Source organism: Ambystoma mexicanum, chromosome 12, assembly GCF_040938575.1.
Source record: "Ambystoma mexicanum isolate Mex_15411 chromosome 12, UKY_AmexF1_1, whole genome shotgun sequence".
Taxonomy (NCBI): Eukaryota; Metazoa; Chordata; class Amphibia; order Caudata; family Ambystomatidae; genus Ambystoma; species Ambystoma mexicanum.
In genome coordinates, this window is record NC_090936.1 from 431,353,099 (window position 1) to 431,369,595 (window position 16,497).

At 46.5% G+C, this 16,497-nt stretch overlaps 1 protein-coding gene across 2 annotated transcripts in view; it reads right to left on the bottom strand.

Annotated features, from left to right (window-relative positions):
- Positions 1 to 6,945: 6,945 nt before the first annotated feature.
- NINJ2 (ninjurin 2) overlaps positions 6,946 to 16,497 on the bottom strand; it is a 588,808-nt gene continuing 579,256 nt past the window's right edge. For both annotated transcript variants that reach the window (XM_069628600.1, XM_069628601.1), the window contains exon 4: positions 6,946 to 9,191. The gene's annotated coding sequence lies outside the window, so the exon portion shown is untranslated. The remainder of the gene's footprint in view (positions 9,192 to 16,497) is intronic.

Genomic DNA, 16,497 nt, shown 5'->3' on the forward strand with positions numbered 1-16,497 from the left:
GCAATGTCATGCTGCCCCGTGCGCGTCCCTTAAAGGGGCAACACCACAACGCTCCTTTGAGGCCTAGTGGCAAGGGCGCTTGAGGTATCTAAGAGGGCTTGGCTTAACCCATCAGAAACGGCACTCCTACATCCCATGGTCGCCTACAGGGGCAGGTGGAGCACGGACAAGGGTGGTTGTGGGAACTCTGGCCTAGAGTGGAGTTGGTTGGAAACATGGGGAAGCAAGACAGAGATGTGCCAATCAGCTGGTTGCGTACCAAGAGAACAATTCCACAGTGTTTTGCTGTGAAAACAAGCATGTAGTGTCTTTGAGGAGTGATGTGTTTGTTATAATAAACCTGAAGCCTTTTGCGCCAACAAAGAAACAGCTGCCTCCATCAGTTTTGGGATACATGGAGGAATGCAGGGCTACAAAATGGCGATATGCAAGTATGTTTATGGTGTAATATGTGGACAAGTGCCTAGGTTATGGTATGATCCCATCTCCTGCTCGACCCTAGTTTGTGTAAACTGGTGTCAACGGGACTCCACACTACACTGTTCATTGTAAAGGCACCTCCGCTGCTCCTAAGTAAAAGGCCTGATCTACTATATTAAAACAAGAACAACAAACTTCACGTTAAAAGGGTGTACATGTGAAGAAGAAGTTTGTGTGTGAGGGCACTGCAGAGGCAGAACCATGCCTTGATACCCGCCACACCTGTCTGGTGCATGAGCTCTGATCAAAAACAGGATGGGCAGGTGCCCGCCCGGGCTTCCAAACCTGTTCGATGGCAGCGGGGCCGGGAAAGGCAGGTCTCCCCGGTTTCCTGACTCTGCTTGTTAGATGTTTGTGTTGGGCGAGGACCTATAATCGCCCGGATCCCGCAGGACTGTGAAATGGCAGAGTTCACGTATCACGCTTTGACCTGTGACCTTTTACTGAGACACGCAATGGAAAGAGAAGCAGCGCACGAGCAAAGGTTCATGGGATATGTATTGTTTCCTTGAGCTTGGATGCATTCTAAACGCAACACCCAGCCCAGTGCGTTCCAAGAAGGGCCGTTTAAATGAAATGTGACGAAGCACCCAGTGGCTGTTCAAGGGTTTTATTAAGGGCCACATTTCAAGATTGAAACATTTCAAGATTGGAGTTAAGGAAGGGGGTGGGGGGGACTGGTAAACGGAGATAGGGGCAGAGATTTCATGAACAAAATGGGGCATTTTGCCATGTTTAACAGCATTCTCCGCCTATATATGAAAACTGAGTTTGAAAGTATAAGCTTTGCACGCATGGCTCAAGTTGAGGGTGCACGTGGGTGGACGGAGTCCCCCCCACTTTTTTTCAGAGGGAACTTTGATATGCTAATTTCTGGTGACGCCACATTCAATTGGTATGTAAATGACCCCTGCTTTTCAGCAATGCTTTGAATCCAACATATTTTTGAAAAGCTGTACATTTGTGCCCCATTCAGAGAAAAGGTGAGCAAAGCAGGTGGGGCTAGGCCCAGGCATGGCAAAGAGGCTGGCTCGGGCTTCGAGCCATTGCCAGAATATTACATGGGACAAGCCCTGCCTGCATGCAAAAAAAAAAGGTAAGCGTACATTTATTTAAAAGAATCTTGCAGGTCGTCTGCTGAGAAAATAGCGGACAACGCACACAAATTCTGCAGGTGCAATCCCTATTAAACCCCACTCCCCCTTTTCAAATCAAAGCAGGTGCAGGCAGCCTCCTCAATTACTGTATTCCCCCTCAAAAAAGCAAACCACCAAAATGCTACATTTCTAACCCACCCCCTGACCCTACAATCATTGGCAGTCCTCTTCCTCCACCCCAGCCTACCCCCACCATGAGTCGACCTCACAGCCCTCAGTAGGTCTTAGAGAGAAGGGCCTGACTAACAACATGCGCCTGACACCCATGTGTTTGACACCAGAAATGGCTCTTTTGACTAAGCATGCTTAATGATGGCAACTACAACAGCTGCATGATGAAGGCATGTGTTTTGGAAAGACTCACACATGTCCAGGTAGCTACCCACATCTTCTCTTTCTTGCAAAATATACAGCCACCAAACTCCGGTTTTTAAACTGCCTGCTATATTTCAATGATCTCTGCAAATCTGACAGACACAAAAAAGGTTTTATTTTTAGAACTTCATATTATCTTGACATCATGCATGATTGCAATCAGCATGAACGTGTCAAACATGGATTACAAGCAGGTGACTACATCATACCGTTTCATTCAGGCCCCTCTGCTCAACTGCATTCAGCCAGTGTGACACCCGCCTTGCACTCGGTTCACAGTCACAGCACACCCAATGCCCTTCCACAGAACTCAATGGGCTCTCACCTGCCAGAAAGAAAAACATTAGATTTCACCCACCTTGGAGTCTCAATAAGTTGAGATGTATGTTCAATTGTTGTGGGGGCTTGAAAGTACAGTTACAGAACCCGTGAGAGTGTTATTAGGATGATATTACTTTGCATTTTTAACTTGTAGCCTGCTCATGAAGGGGACTGTTAAACTACAATCCGTTTTCTTTGCTTTATATGTTTTTAGAAGGAACCACATATTTGACAAGTTGGTTTATTTTCTGATTTGTTAATTTTTTTGACTCATCTCCATTAAGCACAGTATGTTGGCCTGTAGATGCCAGGCATGAACATACATCTATATCAACTAGAACTGAGAAGATATGTGGTCGAGTGCCTCAATTGGAGACTGGCCTCAAATCCTGGTTTCATCACTTAAATAAACTGTGTCATCCTGGGCAAATCATTACATGGTAAAATTGTGAGTCCTTAAAAGACATGTAATTTGCAGAGTCCGCCATACAAAAACAACTTTATGCATGGTTAATAGCTTATAGCAGTCTTGTCCTGTGTTTAATAAGGAGTGACTATTCACACTTTGCACACAAAGTATTTGTTTCTTGAGGCCCTCTTGGTAACTTCTTGTAATGTAGCGTGTCATGATGCCCTTGACTATTGAAGATTGATATTAGACTCGGTCATGTCATTGTCTGTGATGTCACCATTGGTAATGTCAAAGCACAGGCAAATTATGTGGCTGACACATGTGTTGCTGGACATGGCCTTGCATGTCAACGGAACTGTCCCTGGGTTCCACCTTCTCTCTGATCAAACACGAGGTGGCCAACACAGGTGGGGGTGTGGAGTCAGGACAGCAAGTGTGAGTGTTTTGTTGTAAGTGGTGGGGTGACCGGACATTAGCAGTTGGCATGCCTATTATTTTGCCAGCTCAGCTTGTGTTCCGCTTTATCTCGAGGCCGGAACTGCTGACTCCCCCACCACTGTGCACGAGCCACCAACAAGTAAAGATGGTGTTCCAGTTCCGCCATCTTCCTCGACAGCTCACCCACAAAGTACCATCAAATGGCCCCAGTGCACTGACTTGCCATGCACACCCCAACTGGCCATTCGAGGCATCAGTGTGTTGGTTATCCTGCCACCTGGGCTCCCTGTGAGACTTCTCACCCCAACTGCCACCCAGGATGCTTTGATAACATGGGGAAATCGTCCAAAAGGACCTGTCCAAAATTCGTAATTGCAAAACAATAAATTGCAACAGACATGAATTGGTTGCAGGGTATATTACCCTACACTCCTAAACATTGCAGTCAATGTAATTGAGATGACTTTGCTTGTGAGGCGATTGCTAAGGAAACGTGACAAGTTCATAATGCTTGTATTGCTGACTACTACCACCCACCTTTCTCAAAGACTTATTTCGAAAAACGGTGCAGAAAAACAGCTTTCAAGTTGCCCCTTGCACTGTCCGGTATTCTCTGCCAGCCCTGGTGTTTCCGCTCAGAGCAATTTGCAATACGGTGCAGTACTTGCAGGTTTATGTTCACTCTATCAGTGCAGTTCTACAAACACCAGGATGAAAAGTGACGAAGCCAAAAAGCCAGGGCCAGCTGATCATCCCACAACTGAAGTGGGACATCCTGAGCCCTTCTGATAAAGATATCTGCTTGTAGTCATTGACACCTGCATGCTGCTTGTTGATGATTTGATTAAAAGGTACAGTCCCAGAAAAAAAAAGCAGGAGGTATTCTGGACATGGGCCTAGCACCTTTTAAGAGGTTTTAAGAAAAGGGTTTATTTACAGTAGTTATTCAGCTTAATTATTCTTTTGTCAGACGTGATAGCAGGTTGGCAGAGAAACTGTGGGCTCTCTGGGATTTTGGCATTATGCTGCTTAGGGGCCCGTCCCACCTCTGACTAACAAAGCATTCCACAAATAAGGATCTGGCTGTAGCAAATTATTGTGCGCTGAAAACCAAGAACTAAGGGGCAGATTCTGCAAAATCAATGCAAGTAAAAAAGCGCAGAGGATGTGCTTCCTCCATTTATATTCATTTTAGAAATACACGGATCACTGTCTACACAAAGATGAGCTGCACATTTCCAGGGGGCTGTGCTGCAGCACAAATGATGCGCTGGGCAAGCCCCTGGCAGACTTGGCATGAGTGTCAGGAGCGCACTCCTGCCGCTGATGCATAACTTGCTCCACGCAACCACGTTGGTGCTGGGAACGCATTTCACAGTGGTGGGCCCTTAAAGAGTCCGTCAAACTGAAATGCTAAAAAAAAGAAAAAATGCATTTCTATCCCTGCTTCACCACAGTGGTAAGAACTGCTGCTTTTTCACTTAAAGCAAAAATCATGACTGGGTCAGGAATGACCAGGGCTGCATTGCGTATCCCCCCCTGTGCCTTTTCCAAGTAGCCACAGGGGAAGTGTTTCATTTCACTGTGTCCCATAGCAGATCCTGTTTGCGATTTTGGAATGCACATTGAAATACGCAGACATGCCCCTCTTAATTGCGCAAAGGGGGTGGGAAACGCCTCCTGACTGTGTGCCTATCCGAATATACCCCGGAGGGCCACGCTGCCATCCCGGTCCCTGCTGTGCATGTAGCACCTGCCCCCTTTTCCCAGCTGCCCGTGGGGCGTGACAGTCTCAGCCGCTGCATTACTTTGCCCTGTAATGCCAGGCCACTCCCAGGGTCGAGCTGCAATGACAACTTCAAAGCAAGTTTGGTGGCACGAAGTCATTGCTTGCCCTCAATGATTGATGGCATTAGCGAGAAGGGTCACTGGAGGGAGGAGAGTCTCTCTTTTAACTCCCTCCTCCCCCCAACGCATCGCTGTGTTGGTGGTCTTGGTCCAGGAAGGGGGTGGGGGAGTGGGGGGGCTCGGCTCCTGGAAATATTAGGCTATGTGAGGCGTGTACATATTGCAGCAGCTTGGAAATGTGTTTTTGGTTGGATTATTAAGAAGGCATCATTTTAAAAACAAAAATGAGACCATTTTGCTGCCTCCATTTTTTATGGGTGGGTTTGACAATAGATGAGCCATTCAGCGACCCCCCTCCCCCCACCGCCCCCGCCCCACCACCACCACCGTCGAATTCTGTCCACACAAAAGATAAGGAAACGTTCAAACGGATACATATTTAACCAAATGAACATTGATAGAATGAAACAAATTTATACAATTCACTTTTTTTAATAACATAACATGAAATTAGGGAAAAGGGTAAGAAAAAAGTAAAATTAAGAATAAAGGGAAACATTTAAAAATTAAACATTAAAATGCAAACGAGGGACTGATCACATAAGAAAGTAGAAAAAGGATGATTGGGAAGATAGCAGAAACAAGTATAATCCGTGGCTTTGTGTGCAAATATGGTAACAGGGTTTCAATGTCATTTTTGTTTTCGAGTCAATGAGAAGGACGAATAAAAAAAATAACCGGGCCTCCGTGTAGCCTCCCACGGTCGGGATGCAAATATCTCAGCCCTGGACCTGGACCTAGACCTGGACCAGGAGGAAAAGGGGGCTGAATCTCTAGCCGTCCTAAGAGGCAAGCTGGAATATTTACTTCTTCCACAGGCCCAGATGAAGGAGAACCCTACAGGCCCAGCATTACCCAGGAAGGCAAGCTTTGGTGACTTTATTATAAGTGATTTGAATCTCTGTCTGTAGGACTTCCTCTTACATGCCGTTCATACTTAAGACATGCATGCCACAGCATTCAAGAAGTGCAAGCGTGAGATCACGTAGGTCAGTCTACGTTGCCACATGCACATACATGGACACTCTTTCAGGTTGCACTTTATGCTCACAAAGAGTTAAGCGCAGTCCAGTGCATGACTGATCACCTCAATTGGTCAGTTTGCCCTAAAGGGCCCTAACACCGGGCCCAGGTCAGAAATGTCTTTGTGGTTCTGGTAAGGAAGACACTTTCAAACCTTCTCTGCTGAGAGTTGAGGTTTGTCTCAGGTCCACAGGTTTCTGTGTCCCTAAAGAGCAAACACTTTAAAAGAAATATATATATATATAAGATGGCGTTCCAAGATGTTCAGCATGGGTGAAAGGTCATTGCACCGCCCCTCGCCACAGAACTACATCTGTGTTGCTCTGCGGCATCCCTTCAGAGAACTCCCTGTGGGGGCTTAGGCACACCTAGGCCTGCAGGCGTGGAATTCAGAGGCTAGGGTTTCTGCGCTGGCACTTTAATGTTGGAAATACATTACTTCAGGAATTCAATATGTCCTCCAACTCAAAGTTTAGGATTTCATGTACATTATTTGCCAAATACATAGGGGTCAATTCGTGGAGAGCTCCTTCTCTATGTCTACTTTAGGATTTCGTTCTTAGAGCAATCGCTTGCATTCCATCAACTCTAGCCAAATATTCAATAGTACATTTGGGTATTATAAATAACCTATCATATCATATGAAGCAGGAAAGGGTTTCAACTTGATTGCTGGGTAACTCATCCAAGAGGGAGGCATTTCTGACCCCAAGCTGGCATCGCCAAAACATGTCAATAGCGGGAAACCTTGGCCATTCTTGGGCAACACAAGACAGTGCACAGTTATTTTCAAATATTAGTTTTACTTTAATTTTCTGGAAGCCCACAGTTGATCTTCTCTGGAAATGCTCCCAGAAGTTTTTTTTTTTTTTTAAACACACATAATAGGCAAAGCGGTACAACGATGTCGGCGCACGGTCACTTCTTACTGAATGCAAATCAAAGGCAGAGCAGGGCAAAGTAGAGACACACACTTGGCTTGGATGTTCTTTCTCATAACTGCGATTTCTGCATAAAATATGAAAATTGCAAGAAATGTTGAGATGACAAGTACATTTTCCCTGGTGAACATTCCAGTTGCACATGCGTTCCACTGGATGCAGTTACAGTGATCTGAGTTTTGGACATTATATATATAAAGTAGGAACAATGGGGGGGGGAATAAACTGGTGAACTGAAAGTGTCTGCTGATTAGACACTAATAATCAGTTAACGAGGCAAGTGGAAACTCCTGGGATTCTGTCCATAGACATGCGTTAATCGGAACGTCGGCTGTATCGTCAAAACATAACCCCTGCGCAAACCACGTGTGGCCCCATTTTACCTACAAGAGCTGCTGTTTGGTATTTCCGAAGGGCCCGAATAACTCCCTCTGTAACATCCAACGCATGCCCACTGATGTTCCGGATGCTCATTGGAAAGAAGGGATTCCATCATTTTCATGCGGGTGTGGCCACATAAAATGAGGTCCTACCATTGGCTTGTGTGCCCAAAAGTATTACCAAACCATCCAAACAGACAAAGAAGCACCTGTGTGCACATTGAATGTTGAAAAGCAGGAGGTACCTGACATTCTGTGTGCACCCCCAAGGAGTCCTTATTGAAGCCTAAAAGGCCCACGGGCCCTGTGCCGACCCACCCACAAGGAGGCTGTGCGCACAACCTGCAGCCCTTGGCCCGCTTCCAAATGCAGACCGTACTCTGCTGCCCATTTCAATGTGCAGGCACTCTTACTTTCTGTGAGTGCCTGTGTACTGGAGCCTTTCCTTCATAAAGCATCTCTGAGCCCTGGTTTGCTCACATTGGGACTTGGACACTTTTGGCGGTGTCCAGTGATAAAGTCGTCTGGTAAATGGTTGCCAGGGGGCGGCATTTCCCCGAAAATGCACCCTCCGTGAAATCAAACACTTTCCCCAAATATTCTAGGATGGGAGTTTATAATATAAAATTATACCCCTACTAGAATATTTTGGGAAAGTATTTTAGGGGTCAGGAACTTTTTCCAGGCGACATTATCACATGAAACCCTTTTGCATGTGTAGACCCTAGAAATTCCTCAAAGAAGAGGTATTACCGCCACATTTAAGGGCTGGCCCTATCAGGAGTTGGGTGCTAAATGGGCTGTTTTACTTCCAGCTTTTTTCTGGAGGTAAAAACCCCATTTAACACCCTAGTTTCGGCACAATTACCGCTGGCTATATTAGCGCACAGTATTTGCCCCGAAAATGCCCCTTTGGGCCCAACGGACCCAATGTGGAATGGGGATTTAACAGACCGGTAGGCGCTAACGCAATTACAGTTGGGCGGTATTACAGCCAGGATACCACCCAACTCCTGATGAGGCCCTCTGTTTGATGCCACAGAGGTGTGAGCAGTAAGCACAGAGAAATGCTTGCTTACTTTCCCCACATGCTTGTGCAGCAGTCGGAATCTTTAAATAATGCTTTTCAAGCAGCGAAAGCGACCTGCCTTTCTCTTCTGCAGGCAGTTCATGTGTACCCCAGGCATTGAGTTCACTAATTAGAACGTGTTCACTGATTGTTTATTTAGCTAATTTACATTGTTCACACCCTATTCATGGCCGAGTAGAAGTTAGTAAATGCTTAAATGAGGCATTTTGGAAGCAGTTTGCTAGCTTAGTCAATGCTTTCATTTTGACTATGGCGCTTTCCTAAGATTTGCGATTATTTCAACACGATAAAGGCCTATTAAGCATTCCTTAGGAAAATCCAAAACTCTGCGTTTTCTTTCATGTCCCCTGCAACGGCAACATTAAGGTGCTCCTACTCCACGCAGTCCACATCACTTGCGCATGCGTGGAGGGATGGCGCGGCCGCGCAGGACACTTTCCACACCACTTGCGCATGCGTGGAGGGCTCTCCCGCGACTCTTCTGCCATCATTTGGAATGGGGAAGTGCCACATGAATTTAGTAACATTAAAAAAAAAAAGCACAGAACACGTTAAATCCCCCAGTGAGGGAGATCTCTGGTTAATGTTGAAACGGTCGTTTATCCTCGAGAGTACTCCACGATGCTGCAGAGGCCAGGAGAAGTCTTTCTTCAGTATCACGACGCGCTGAAAGAGAAAATAGATAGTCACTTTATTTCGTCCAACAGTAGTGTAGGGGATGATCATTTGTCAATAATTGTCACTATTGTAACAACGGGAGGTTTCGGGGAAACTGATAGGGTGCCTGTGACCTTGACAAGATAGGGTAGGGCCAGTCTGCCATAGACGCACAAACAATGGAGACTCAAATGCTGAATGGCAGGAACGTTGGCCAGAATTAGGGTGACCAGATTTAAAAAGTAAAACAACGGGAAAGGGCAACTAACATAAAAGTAGGACTAACTCTTGAAAATGGCTGTCAAGGCACTACACTTCAGTAGGGTTTGGAGGAGAAAGGGGTTTAAGTATTGCTGTTAAAAGAAACACATAATTAATTAATCACAAACTAACACTGTCTTAAATTGTAAAATGCATCTTTTCTTCTATGCGAGGTTGTGCATTTCTGCCTGCCAGCTATAAAGACATACTACAAAAAACCGGCACCACTGCAGTTTCCAATGGGAACACAATCTTGAGAAAGGGGGACAGAGCACCAAATACCGGGACAGTCCCAGTAAAACCGGGACGTCTGATCACCATAGCCAGAATACACAATCCATACAAACTCAAAAATGAACACTGGAGCCCAGAAAGAACAAACATTACACTTCTATAAACCAGAACAGCTGTACTGAGAGGTTTGCATAAAGCTGCACAGAGACCAAACTGGAGCGGGGTGGACTGGTTTGCATCTATGTACACAGCAGTGGCTGGCTCACTTTGAATTTTCTTTGCAATGTCTGTTATACATTGGCACACATGAACACTCCCAGCTGCAGCACAGAAGATTGTCACCATTGATTCCCCTGAATGGAAATGAGGGCTAAAGTCGAGGGTACATGCAGGTGGACAGACTCCCCCACCCCACTTTTTTAAGAGGGTGGACTCAGTCCCCCCCTCCCCCCAGCTGAAATGAGAAACATTGAACATTGAACTATCCTTGCATTTATGAATTATAGCCAACATGGGGATCGAACTGCAGTCGTTAGGTTTGCTGACTGGGCACTTCACCACTGCACTATATAACCTGATGGAAAATAACAAACCATTAAAGGTGAAATGTCCCATTTCGATACAGCATGTTCCAAGGAAAACATTTGTATTGGTTCTTGAAATTTAAAACAAGCACACCTTTTTACGAAGAAAATATCCTTGCTTGGTTTTTTGTGTGTGTGTGTTGATTTTATGAAAGGCAAATGACATTCATTCTGTACAATTTGGATGGTTTTGCAAAGCCAATTTAATGAAATTTGCATATTTCACCTTGATATGCTAATTTATTGCGACGTCACATCCCATTGCGTTTGTTGATGAGTCCCCCCACTTTTATTTTTAGGACTTCACCCTGCTGGAAATGAAGAGTTTCCCTTTACACACACACATGCACTGCTCATGGGGCAGCTGTCCATTAAATTATCTGGGTATACAAGATACTGACAACCCCAGAGTGACGTTTAGTGTAAGATCCCTATTAAGGCCAAAACACGGGTTTCCTCCAAAATCACACTTTATTTGCAATCTACAGCCATTTCAGCAGAGTCTTGTGTTGCCGGCTGTACAGCCATTTCAGCAGAGCCTCGTGTTGCCATGTGTGCAGCCATTTCAGCAGAGCCTCGTGTTGTCAGGTGTACAGCCATTTCAGCAGAGCCCCGTGTTGCCGGGTGTACAGCCATTTCAGCAGAGCCTCGTGTTGCCGTGTGTGCAGCCATTTCGGCAGAGCCTCGTGTTGCCAGGTGTGGAGACATTTCATCCAGTGACTCAGGCCCAATATGCCATATATATGGAGTCTGCAAATCGGAATCCACATGATGCCGTATAAAAGAGCAGCACGCGGCCTGCGGTACTGCGCACCACTTACACTGGGACATGCAGCTACAGCAGGGATGCACAAGATGTGGCCCTCTCTGCTGCCATGGCCATAAGGAGGTTGATGTGGGCAATTGGGAAGGTCTAGGCATATCAGCCTCCTTCGGAATTCAGCAGATGCTTCCAGTGGCGGCCAATATTGACATTGCTCTGATGTGCGTATACCACAACTTGGGGTTGCACCACAATTCAGTAGGTTCTCAAAGGGGCATTTATGGAGCAGAAACAGCGTAAACCTAGAGGAGGCACAGGACACACTACCATCTTCAAAAGGCAACACTTAAAAGAGTTCCTCAGAGCAGGGTGGTCTTGATTCTGTCAAGACCCCAAGGAAGGCAAAGGATTTCAATGCCCAGTGAACTTTGAGGGCGTGGGAGTATGTTCTCCAGGTCAAATGGTTTACCATTATCAGCAATGCCCGGTGTAGAGATAAGGAGCATCTCATTATGGATGTGTTATTTCAGATAATCTATAACATAATCCATGCTTTCCGATCGAGTGGAAACAATACTTACTCATGGCTCAGATTTAAGTGCAATATCTTTGTTTACAAAGAAAGAGGGTTGGATGAAGATCCACTAGGGGAAAGGGTTTCATCAGCAGAACAAGATGGCCTCCCAGGCTTTACTAAGCATACAGTGGCTGGAGAGGGAATGGGAGGACTATAACGGTGTTTACCTTCCCAGAAATGGAGCTCAGGTCCCCCCTGGACCTCAATAGTTAGTGCTTGACAGGTAACAGGGTGGGCTTAACTCAAAAAGTGTCTAGGCTAGGAAACTTCTTATAACTTAAAAGGGACCAGATCTGAGTGAAAGGGTGTCACGGTAGAGTAAAGAAATATTTTAAAATGGGTTTTGTGAACAGGAGCTGGCATCAGAGTGTAAGTCCCTGAGGCCCAATTGCAAACTCTCTAAGACTTACTGTGAGATTGATGGTCAAGTGCCAAGGTCCCTGGCATAGAACTTCCAACACTTATTTGTGGTTCCTCCCAGGATGCTGCTTGGGCCCCTTCCCAGGCTCTTGAAGATTGTTGTACCACACGCCGACCACCATTAATGTATTAGACCTCCATGGCTTAGGGGATATCCAAGAAGACTACCCTCAGGAATTCCGCCACCCAATTGGGTGCATGTCAGACTGAAGTCCTTACCCAACAGCCTTGGGTTGCCCTCCTGGACATGCGCCCACAAAAAGGTATGTCATGTTCTTTCTCTCTTCCCTGGATCTCTAGTTTCTGTGAGGGTTTGGGTTATAACCCCGAGCTGCCTAGCAACTACTCTTCCCTCAAGATGGCAATGACAGTATTATGTCAGGTTCTGGGTTCGCCCCAGTAGGCAAGCAATAGACCTTTTCTCCTTGCCTGTCTGCAGCCTGGATCTGGGTGGTAGCCTCCAGCCATCTTTCTGGAGCATGCCTGCTGCGCTGACTGACTTGTGTCAGGGACTGAGTTACAGATCTCAGTAAGCTCTGTCTCCATGCTTTCACCTCCTCACACTACTCCAACTCCCTGGACTGCCATTCCACTCCTTCGCTCTATGGTTCCCTTTGTCTCCTTTCATACTGTGCAGTATCTCTTGAATGCACAACAATAGACCGGATTGGTTGGCTGTTTACCCATGAACTATGGGTCCTGGGACTGGTCAGGTTTTTCTCCCCAGAATGAGTTTCACCCCTCGTCCTTATCGCTGCCATGTGCTCTGCGATTCCCTACTCCCAGTGCCACTTAATTGCTTGATTTTCATGGAGAGTGTAGCTTAGGGCTTAACTACCTCCGCCACCATCTTAGAGTCAGGCAGACACCATTTTAGAGTCAGGCAGACCTGTCAAGGCACCTGTGCATCTCTGCACACACCTCCATCTGATTTACTCCTGGCAAAGTATCCTCTGCGATGTATGTATGTATAGGATATTTATAGAGTGCACAAAGACTGTGAGGTATCGATCTCCCTGTGTTTAAGGGGTTTGTTGGTTCCCCAAACTCCCCCTTTACCCTTAGTGAACATTTCTTCTCTTCTGTGAGCGGGCGTTCTTGTGGATCGTCTAATCTGCTGGTGGACCGATGTGATTATTAATGCTTTCTTGTCACTTCTATGCATGCACTTTCTGCAGGAGGGTCTACCACCCACAGGTCCAGGGCCAGCGCAAGCCCAAGGTGAGGAAGGCGCGCGCCCAGGTCACTTTAATGGGGGGGCGTGGTTGCCATTCTGGCAGAGAAAATAGCCTATTGAATTGATCAGCAAACAAGGTCACTTCATTTTAGCACCAATGCAGTGGCCCTGTGCAGCTGAAAGTTAAACTAACCTTGCATAGGAGAGCTGCACTGGCCCTGCAAGTACGGGTCGGCCTGGCAGGGAAAGATTGTTACCGAACATATCCACGGGTCTGGAGTCAGAGCGAGAGGGAGTCTTGTTCACTCAATATTAAAAAAGTGAAGTGTAAAAAAATGAAAACGTGTTGGTGTTTGTTTGAATGTTTGTGTGTTTGCGCTTGTGTGAGTCAGTATTCTTTAATGTATTAACTTTACATGCGTTGTAACAAGGGTATGTTTTGACATAACAACTATAATAAAACCACAATTTTAATAAAACCACAATTTCTGTACTAATGTTTGTGAAGCAGCAGCCCAAAAGCAGACGTGCCCGGGCCGCCCCACCCACCCCAGACACGGCAGTGGCTCACTTTTGCGCATGTGCTTTGGGTTACGTTTCTTCGGGCGCGAGAGACTGCGCTGAAGAACTTGGCGGGAGATTGGTGGACCCGCGGAAGCAACTGTAGTTGAAGTGGGATCGGTGCTGGGATTACAAAGCCTTCTCTCCTTCACCAAGAGCAGGCAACTCCAAAACAAACTGTGCACCAGCCAGGTACACAGAGGCTGGTTCTGCACCAGCAGAGTGCTCAAGTGCACTGTCCTTTGAGGCTTACCAGGCAACATAGGCAGCTTGCCCGGTGGCACTGAGAAAAGTACTCTGCTCCCAGTTTAATGTGTGCACTGTAGCGCGCGGGAAAGCTGCATGCCATGTCTCATGTGATGACTGGTGACTATTTAAGGCCCGGGTTAGGTTGCACTATGCAGACAATTGAGGAGTAGCTCGCATTCTGTAGACATGTGAGTGTGTGGGTGTGTGTGTGTGTGTGTGTGCAGTGCACACGTGTGTGTGTGTGTGTGTGTGTGTACATACCACAACTGGGTAGAGAATGTGACGTGCAAAACCGCGACAGAATATGCAAATATTGGCATGCATTGTTGTGCTAGACCATGTGATATTCTTTGGGTGCTATTACCAGCATGACCAGGGGCCAGGCCGGGCATATAGGCACTAAATGATAGGCTTGCACCAGGCCCCTTGCATGCCATACATGCCAAGCATCGTGCTCACAATATCTCTAAAGATGTAATGGCTTGCTGCTGAGGACATGAATTCCCCACATCTGGCCGTGTGCTGCCAAAGTGCGGGATGTGTTTGAGGGAAATATAATGGCACCAGCTCTGCTTGAGAGACCGCTGCACACTGCCAGGAGGCCCACTAGTAGTGCTTGGAATCGCCACTTCGTCAAACATACAATTTGTTAGATGGAACTTCACCGCACCTCCATCAGTGAGCACAATCTGTTGGAGGAGTGTGCATTCTCCAATGCACTAGGCATGCTCCTAAGACATCTGGGTTAAAACCAGGGCCTATCTGAGTACACGGCTGCATATCTGTGCCTCGTTCATGTGGGGAAAGAGAGCGGCCTGCTTGCAGACCTACAACAGGACGCGGCTATGTGTACTCGTATACTGTTGATAACTTCACTACGTCTGTACACATTATGTTTGCACTGATGGGAGTGCACTTTAGGGTCGGGATGTTTCATGTTTGGGAAGCTCATGCTTTGGCCTTCTATTAGTAACATGGACATGTGAAAAGAAGAATAGACCACATGGTCAAAATGGCAGCCAATTGAGGGCAGAAATAGCAGACGAATGCTCTTGTATTCCTTTATCCAAGATGGCTACCAAGTAAAGGTGTTACAATATAACACATTTGAGATCACTCAAAAGAATATTGACCTACTCTTTTGCATGTAGACTCGCTATGCAGGGGCGTTGCTGGGGGGCGGTTTAGGGGGCTATAGCCCCTGATCTTTTGGTTGTAGCCCCGGATAGAATCTCAGGAGCTACAGCCAAAAGACTAGCTAGCCCCCAGTCCCAACAGTTCCGACATCAGCTTAGCCCCGGGTCTTTTCCAGACCTAGCAACTCCCCTGTCGCTATGTATCCTAGTTTCTAAGCATAGTGTACAGCCGCCCCCTTCAGCCCCAAATACAGGCAGGCACCAAGAACGGTACCTGGCCCCTAAGGCAGTGGTCTGTGGGCTCCCAGGCCCTGCAGAAGTGGATTTTTGGGCATTTCACTTATTGACGAGTAAGGCCTGCTGTTCCGGGTGCAGGTGGACCCTAGAACAGACAAGACGGCAAGCATATATATCGTGAGAATGATTTTGGCTAAAAAGAAAAGTGTTCATGTACAATGGGCTTTTTAATTACATTGTTTCCTAGGGACAACCATTATTTCCTGTGGTCCTTCATTCTGTTCAATGGACTGCATTGATTTCAATGTGCTAGAATATTCCAGCATTCCAGCGTTGCTGCCTAACCCGTCCCCCAGACCCTATTTTTCAGATTTCAGTTGTGACCCGTAAACAATTCTACCTTGGGCTCTTCCACTCTTCCTATCCCTAACATAGAGGACGGGTCTAGGCTACCTCCCCATCAGGAACAGACAGCCACCGTTGTCTAATTGCAGTCTGTCAGTTAGACACCTTCTGGAACCTCCATTTGTTTATTTAATCTTATGGAAATGAAAACGTTGTTTAATTTCGTTAGTTATTTATTTCATTGTGTCATTTTAATATTAGGAATGTTGTTTTAGTATGTATCTTTCATTTGCCACTTTACTTTCCAGTTATTATGTATAAATCTGATTTGGCTACCGCTTTATAGGTAGTGGAACTGCCCAGCGCCCCCCCACAACCAGTTCCTGGTGGCTATTTTTACTACTAAACCCCTGGGCATGGCGTGCTTTTCCCTGTACACCTCCTGGCGAGACTCTGCAGGAGTCCATGTATTGCTGTCAGGCCTACCTGAGGCCTGTCCACCTGGCAGGCCCTTAGTGCTCCTGTGCTGCATTCCATCCTGTCATTCCAGGGACCTCTGCAGGTGCTGTGCTCCGTGACTTTGTTTCAGCATCCTGACCCATTTGGACGCTACTCCGAGCTTCCTGGAATCTATGCTTGTGCGTATCCCCCCCCCTGGGCCCTGGACAGATCCCAATCCTTGGGAGTCCCTCTGGTTTGTCTACTGCCTGGCCTTGTTTTTCCTTTGAATTTCCCTGTTTTAACATACACACACATCTGCTTTGATTTGAG